Consider the following 8,645-nt stretch of genomic DNA (forward strand, 5'->3'; position numbering starts at 1 on the left):
GTGTGTGTGTGTGTGTGTGTGTGTCTTTCAGTGTTCTAAATTCAGACACTGCTGAAGAGGCTCCAGAGTAATGAACCCCACTGTGCACATCCACTTGATGGATAGATGAATGGATAAATTAATGGATGGATGGATGGATGGATGGATGATAGAAGGATGATAGAGGAATGATTTGTATAATGTATATATGGTTGGACGAGTAAATGAACAGCGAATAGTTAAATAGTTTAATAGTTGAATGGATGGTTGGTTGGTTTGTTGGTTGGTTGATTAGATGAATAGATTGTAGACTGATGGTTTCATGAATTCATGGTTGGATAAGTTGATGAATAGATGGATATAAAGGAATGTTAAATAGATAGATGAAGACTGTAGATGGAGGAAGAATACATTACTGAATGAATAGATTTATGTATAGATGGACGTATGGATGTATGAATGGATGGATGGATGAATGGACGATTGCATAAAAGGATGGTAAGTTGATTGGTTGATTGGATGGTTTGTTGGTTGTTTGGAAAGATGGATGGATGGATGGATGGATGAATGGATGGATAGATAGATTACACGGAAGGATGGTTGGTTGTTTGGATGTATGGTGGATTGGATGGATAGATAGTAGATTGATAAATGGTTTGATAAGTTGATGAATAAATAGATATAGAGGGATGTGTTGTTTAAATAGATGGGTGCAGAGTTAGATGGAGGAAAAGCAAATTGATGAATTGATAGGTGGCTGATTAAAGGATGGTTGGTTCATTGGTTAGTTGGTTGGTTGATTGATTGGATAAATAGATGATAGTTGGATAAGTTGATTAGATTGATATATAGGGATGTTTGGTAAATAGATGGATGTGAAGTTATATGGAGGAAGAATACATTATTGAATGAATGGATTTTTGGATGGATGATTACATGAAAGGAAGGTTGTTTGGTTGGTTGGTTGGTTGGTTGGATGGATGGTTGATTGGATGGGTAGATGATAGATTGATGAATGGTTTGATAAGTTGATGAAAAATGCACATAGAGGGATGTGTGGTAAATGGATGGGTGGAGAGTTAGATGGAGGAAGAATAATGATAAATCGATTGGTGAATGGATGACTACATTAAAGGATGGTTGGTTGGTTGGTTCATTGGTTTGTTGTATGATTGGTTGGTTGATTGGATGAATGGATGATACATGATGAATTGTTTCATATATTCATGGTTGGATAAGTTGATGAATAGATGGATATAAAGGAATGTTAAAGAGATGGATAAAGAGTTAGATGGAGGAAGAATAAATAACTGAATTAATGGATTTATGGATGAATGGATGATTACATGAAAGGTTAGTTGGTTCATTGTTTGGTTGGATGGATACATAAGCAGTTGATTTGGTTATTAATGAAAGATAAATAAATGGTTTAACAAATTCATTAATTAATGAGTAGATTAGTGGTTAAATAGATGAAGAGATATGCAGGAAAAAGATGTAGGACATAGGAAAGATTAATTACTGGATGAATGGCTAGAGAGACAAATGGATGGGTGGATAAATGGAAATAAATATATTCATATGGTTAAAATAATGTTTTTTTTTTTAATTGATGAATATTTGAATAGATAGATTGATGCAAAATAAGTTTAGTGGAGAGCTGGATAGATGGAGGAAAATTTAATTAATGACTGGATGAATGGCTAGAAACAATGGAAAGAAGGCTGGTTGGTTGGCTTAGTGGATGTATGGACAGATGGATGGATGGATAAATGGTTTCATAAATAAATGGTTGTGTTCTTGGTTAAATGGCAAAATTATTTAATGAATCCATGAATGAATATGTGTACAGCTCTGGAAAAAAATAAGAGACCACTTAAAAATGAATTTTTGTTAAAAAATATAATCAAGAATATGAATATAATCAAGAGGAAGATGGATGATAAAAAGCCATCAAACCAAGCCGAACTGCTTGAATTTTTGCACCAGGAGTGCAGGCATAAAGTTTACTAAAAGCAGTGTGTAAGACTGGTGGAGGAGAACATGCCAGGATGCATGAAAACTGTAAATTAAAAACCAGGGTTATTCCACCAAATATTGATTTCTGAACTCTTAAAACTTTATAAATATGAACTTGCTTTATTTGAGGTCTGAAAGCTCTGCATTTCTCATTTTCTGCAAATACAGTAAATGCTCTAAATGACAATATTTGTATTTGGAATTTGGGAGAAATGTTGTCCGTAGTTTATAGAATAAAACAACAATGTTCCTTTTAATCAAACATAAACCTATAAATGGCAAAATCAGAGACACTAATTAAAAAACTGAAGTGCTCTCTTACTCTTTTTTTCCAGAGCTGTATTTTGTTTATTACCTTAATATTGCCCATTGTGTTTACTCGATAAAAAAAAAGAGCCAATTTTTTATGTTGGCTTTGTTCAAAGAACAGAGGTTTAATTTTTTTTTTAGTTTTTACAGAATATTTAACATTTAAATATTTTCAACTCTGTCTGAATATTCTTCATCATGAAAAGTTCATTGCTTTTCTCTGCTTTGCTTTGACTCCAGTCACAACAATTCCCACAATGCCTTTCTCCCGAAACCATAACCCACACAATCAAGAACAGTTTCTTTCTCGTCATCAGCTGAGTACTGATTACCTACACCTGTCTGTTTTTTTTTTTTTTTTTTTTTTAGCTCTGTGTGTTTTCTATTACAGACATTTTTTATTAAGCATTTCTCTCTCTTTTCCCTCATGTTCTCTTTCCCTGCAGATCTACTCTGTTTGAGAGTGAAGATAGTGGCCAGATGATTTGGGATTTTGTGAATGGAGCTGTAAAAAAGAGAAAAGCAGTGTGTGTGAGGGAGGGAGGGAGGGAAGGAGGGAGGGAGGGGGGAAAGCGGTATTTTTGCTACATTTGTATGCAGAGCACTGAATGGTGAGTCAATAGTGAGTCACAGGGATCTGGAGACTCGCTCAAAATGTCATATTCCGTCACTCTCCCCCCTCCCCCGGCCCAGCCACAGGAAATGAAAGGATAAAGAGGTGCAGATGCAGAAAACAAGCAAAAGAACATTTCATGTATTATTAATGAGGACGGGGGGTGTGGTGTCAATAATAAAGTCAACTCTCCGGAACTAGGAGATGCTATGTGAGATTATGTGATTCACGGGTTAGAGAACAGGCCTTCAGGACAGGCCAGAACAGGCATTACATCACTTTTACCTCACTTCATACTGCAGTCCAGCTACACGTGTGATCCTCCAATCATTCACTCCCACTGGACTACATGAACCCAGTACTGGAGGGAGGCAGTGCTGCTGTTCTATTATATGAGTGCAATCATTATCCTGAGTATAAATGGTCATTTATGAGTAAATGAGTCTGTATGGAGCATTTATTTAACTCTTTTGCGCCCTCTAGTGGTGAACCACTGCTCCTGAATTATAAACACTTAATGCCAGAAGCTCTAGATCAAAATGAATACAGCATTTTCCAAGCTTTACTCTGAATGAACACATATTATATTACTACAAACAGAGAGAAATTTTCAGTTACCTTCACTGCAAAGAATTTTTGCACGTTTTATACATATTTCTTTTATGTGTGGTGAGTGTTTTTTTTATAACCTCAACCCTTTAAGAAAGAGACTTTTGACATCATCAGTGACATCACAACTTTCACACTAGTGTAATTGTTTTAGTTTGCAGTTTATATGCATGCACTAAATATTCTGCAATATTTTTTGCTGCATTATATTATTTTATGCTATATTATTTATTTTGTCACATTATGATTATACTGTTATACTATTATACTATATTCCTGAAATTAATTAATTATTTTAGTTTTCCTATATCGCCAAGTATATAGTTATCGCAAAAATACCCTGAAATATCGTGATATTATTTTAGAGCCATATCGCCCACACCTAATGAACAGTGTGTTACTGTAACCCAGGTTACAGTTTTTTTATGTATTTACATTACCATGCATTTACATCATTCGATAGATCGCTAAATAGTCGCTAAATTACTAATTTGCATAATACATGTTTTTGAAGCTGTAAAGGATTAAGGTTGTGGGAGTGAAAAAGTGTGTAAAAAACATCCTAAATATGTTAGAAATGTTACAAATCAACAACTTCTGTTGCTTTTAAAATAGGCCGTCACTTTTTTTTACAGTAACTTCATTTTTATGTGAATTACATAAATGAGTTTTTTTTTTTTTGCCATGTTCTTAAATGTTATTATAAGAGCAGCAGTTAGCCAAAATTGTTATTTTATGTTTTTTTTTTTTTTTTTTTTTTTTTAGGGTTTTTGTTTGTTTTATTTTATTATTTTTTTTACGTTTTCTTTATTTTTAAAGCTATCATAGGCAAATTGTTCAATGGTTCAATAGATATTTAGCTTTTTATAAAGAGGCAGACACTGTGGAGGAGGTGAGTGACAGGCTAAGTGGTGAATGAGGTGAGAGACTGACTGAGACTGTGTGAGTTACATTCAATATTTTTTTTCGTGTCACAGTGAAGACAGTTATATTTATATTCTGATCTGTAAATACGGGGCGGGGTCAGTCAGCGGTGGCTGTGGGCATGGTGTTGGTGGAGCGGTGTGTAAGCTCTGACTGAGAGACTGCACTGTGAGTGTTGTGGGCGGGGCTCACGGCAGCAGCCGCTGCAGCGCAGCTGAAGAGAGCCTGTTCATCTCAGAGTCGCCAAAAGTCTCCAATAATACCTCGAAAACTCGCTAGATTTGTCGGTAGTTGCTTTTTTTTAAATTAGGGATTATGTCACACGCAGCGCTGTGCACAGTGCCCTAGTGCCTGTAAATTTAATGGTCCAATGAAGGTAATTTAAAAACCAGGACATTTCCTCACTTTTTGAAAAAAACCCAGGATGCCCGGGACAGGACGTGAAATACGGACATGTCCCGGAAAATACGGACGTTTGGTCACCCTACACCAGTGGTTCCCAACCTTTTTCTTCAGGGACCCATATTTTTACCATTGTAAGCTTTGGTGACCCAACATAACCCCCCCCTCAAATGTAAAAGATGTAGGTGTATAATTGGTGTATAATAAAATGAATAAAAAATAATTTATATAAAATAAAAACAAACAAACAAAAAAAAGAATAATATCAGTTTCAGTTTCAAATCAGTAAAACAGCTCACCAAAACCTCAACCTGTCCAAATATTGGACAATAATTGATTAACTTTACAGGCCCTCACTCATTTTCATTTATTTAACTAAACTGAGTTTTATATTCTTATATTATTATATTATTATATTCAGCCTCGCACTGAATTCAGCTCCGCGGCGAATTTTGCTTACCCTAGACTATATATAGTATTAAAATTAAACCCCTTAAAATCAAGAGGGCTTCGCGACCCATCGTGGATCTTTGGCGACCCATAGGTTGGGTCGCGACCCATAGGTTGGGAACCACTGCCCTACACTACCACGCCCATGGCTGTGCCACCACCGTGCTTGATTTTGTCTGGAGGCCAATCATAGACATGGTGACTTGCAATCAGGCCTATGAATCTGCAGCTCCAATTTAAATACTAACCTTCACTCAAACCTGTTCTGTTACTGACAACTCGGTCATTTCTATTACATTATTGTCAATTCCATTACTGTAAACACTGTTACTGCCAACTCTGTTACTGTCAATGCTGTTACTGTCAATTGTTTTACTGTAAACACTGTTACTGTCAATGCTGTTACTGCCAACTCTGTTACTGCCAGTGCTATTGCTGTCAATGCTGTTACTGTCAACACAGTTACTGCCAACTTTGTTATTGCCAGTGCTGTTACTCTGTTGACAGTAACAGCATTGGCAGTAAGAGAATTGGCAGTAATGGGGTTAAGAGTTCACGCTGAAAACCTAGTAATCTTCGGTTCCCGCTGCAAACAAACGTTCTTAGTCCCGGAACCTACTTTTTTGGTGGAAATGTGGCGAACTGGTTCAAAAATAGATTTGCGAACCAGAACGGTGCCAGATCTTAAGGCCCAAGTCTTGATTATCCAGTAGACTTAAGCCAGAAGTCATGGTTATTTTAACTCTAACAGTTACTCTCAACCCCATTACTGCCAACTCTGTCGCTGCCAATTTTGTTACTGTCAATTCTGTTGCTGTCAACACTTACTTTCAACTCTGTTACTGTCAACACTGTCAGCACTTACTGTTAAAAGTAGCAGGGGTGACAGTAAAGGTTGAAAGTAACTCTGTTCCTGCCAATGCTGTTAGTGTCATTGTTGTTGTAGTGAACACTTGCTTTTCAACTTACTGTCAACTCTGTTACTGCCAACTTTATTAATGCCAACTCTGTTACTGCCAACTCTGTTAATGCCAACTCTGTTAATGCCAACTCTGTTAATGCCAACTATGTTTCTGCCAATGCTGTAAGTGTCATTGTTCTTGCAGTCAACACTTACTTTCAACTCTGTTACTGCCAACTTTAATAATGCCGAATCTGTTACTGACAATGCTGTTACTGCCAATGCTGTTAGTGTCTATGTTGTTGCAGTTAACACTTACTTTCAACTCTGTTACTGTCGATGCTGTTACTGCCGATGCTGTTACTGGCAGTGCTGTTACTGCAAATGCTATTAGTGCCAACTCTGTTACTGCCAATGCTGTTACTGCCAATGATGTTAGTCTCATTGTAGTTGCAGTCAACACTTACTTTTTAACTCTATTACTGCCAACTCTATTAATGCCACATCTGTTACTGCCAATGCTGTTACTGCCAACTCTGTTACTGCCAATGTTGTTATTGCCAACTCTGTTACTGCCAACTCTGTTACTGCCAATGTTGTTATTGCCAACTCTGTTACTGCCAATGCTGTTACTGCCAACTCTGTTACTGCCAATGTTGTTATTGCCAACTCTGTTACTGCCAACTCTGTTACTGCCAACTCTGTTACTGCCAATGTTGTTATTGCCAACTCTGTTAATGCCAACTCTGTTACTGCCAATGTTGTTACTGCCAAGTCTGTTACTACCAACTGCCAATGTTGTTATTGCCAACTCTGTTAATGCCAACTCTGTTACTGCCAATGTTGTTACTGCCAATGCTGTTAGTGTCTATGTTGTTGCAGTCAACACTTACTTTCAACTCTGTTACTGTCAAGTCTGTGAATGTCAATTCTGGTACTGGCATCCATCATCCACACTGATGTGAAATAGTACGGTACTGTTATTTTATGAAGAGATAATGAAGTTAAAAACATTTAAATATCAATTATTTACATTACCTTCTATCCATGAAATCATTATTTACTGTCAAAACTTACTTTAACGGTAACAGCGTTAACAGAAACAGGGTTAAAATAACAGTTAACTGTCAAGAGCTGAAAATTGAATTGAATTGCATTTGTGGACTGCCCTTCTAATAAATTGCACTTGGGCTAGAGGGGTATAAAGGCCCCTGCATTCAGCTGTGGAGCAGTGGAACTGTGTTCTCTGAAATGAGGGTGCTCTATCCAATTGCTATAAAAGATTCCTTGCATACAGCAAGAAGAACATTAAAGAGTTCAGAATTTAAGAAGTACATATTGATGGGTAGCATAACTTGACAGAACACCGGCCTACAATATGTTTTTTATGTATCTCAAATACAATCAGTCAATCAATCAAGCTTTTTTCACTCAGGAGTACAATGAGCGAGCCAATTCCATACCTTTAACATACAGACAGAGATTAAAAATATGAAAAACAAAAATAAGACTTAATATTATAAAAAAAATAATAATATGAAATATTGTGTAATAAGTGTATGTGTAAAATATTTTCTAAAATGTGTAATTAATATTAGAAAGAGATGTCCCCTTTAGTATTTTATAAAATAAGTGTGTAACGTGAAAAAATAGCATACAGCTCTCAAGAGACCACTTCAGTTTCTGAATAAGTTTCTCTGATTTTACTATTTATAGCTATATGTTTAAATAAAATGAACATTGTTGTTTTATTCTATAAACTACGGAAAACATTTCTCTCAAATTCCAAATAAAAAACGTTGTCATTTAGAGCATTTATTTGCAGAAAATGAGAAATGGCTGGAAAAAAAAAGCAGAGCTTTCAGACATTAAATAATGCAAAGAAAACAAGTTCATATTCATAAAGTTGTAAGAGTTCAGAAATTAATAATTGGTGGAATAACCCTGGTTTTTAATCACAGTTTTCATGCAACTTGGCATGTTCTCCTCCACCAGTCTTACACACTGCTTTTGGATAACTTTAGGCCACTACTTACTGGTGTAAAAGTTTCAAGCAGTTCAGTTTGGTTTGATGGCTTGTGATCATCCATCTTCCTTTTGATTATATTCCAGAGGTTTTTAATTTAGTAAAATAGAAGAAAGTCATCATTTTTAAGTGGTCTCTTGTTTTTTTTTTCCAGAGCTGTATGATGATCAAATGAAATAAAAGATGAGGAAGGTAAAACAATTTGGTAAAAATATAATATAGCTAACTACATTGAAAAATAAACAGATTAATATACTGCAGTGGAGGGAGCACAAAGCACATTAATTGGAATTGAATTTATTTTTTTATATTTTCATAGTGTGGAACTGATGGGTAATTAAACTGATGGTTAACTCACATGAAGAACCATTATGCAAAACACACCGGTCGCCCAGGGAAACGGCCAACGTTGA

Source organism: Astyanax mexicanus, chromosome 3 (genome assembly GCF_023375975.1).
Source record: "Astyanax mexicanus isolate ESR-SI-001 chromosome 3, AstMex3_surface, whole genome shotgun sequence".
NCBI classification, from domain to species: domain Eukaryota; kingdom Metazoa; phylum Chordata; class Actinopteri; order Characiformes; family Acestrorhamphidae; genus Astyanax; species Astyanax mexicanus.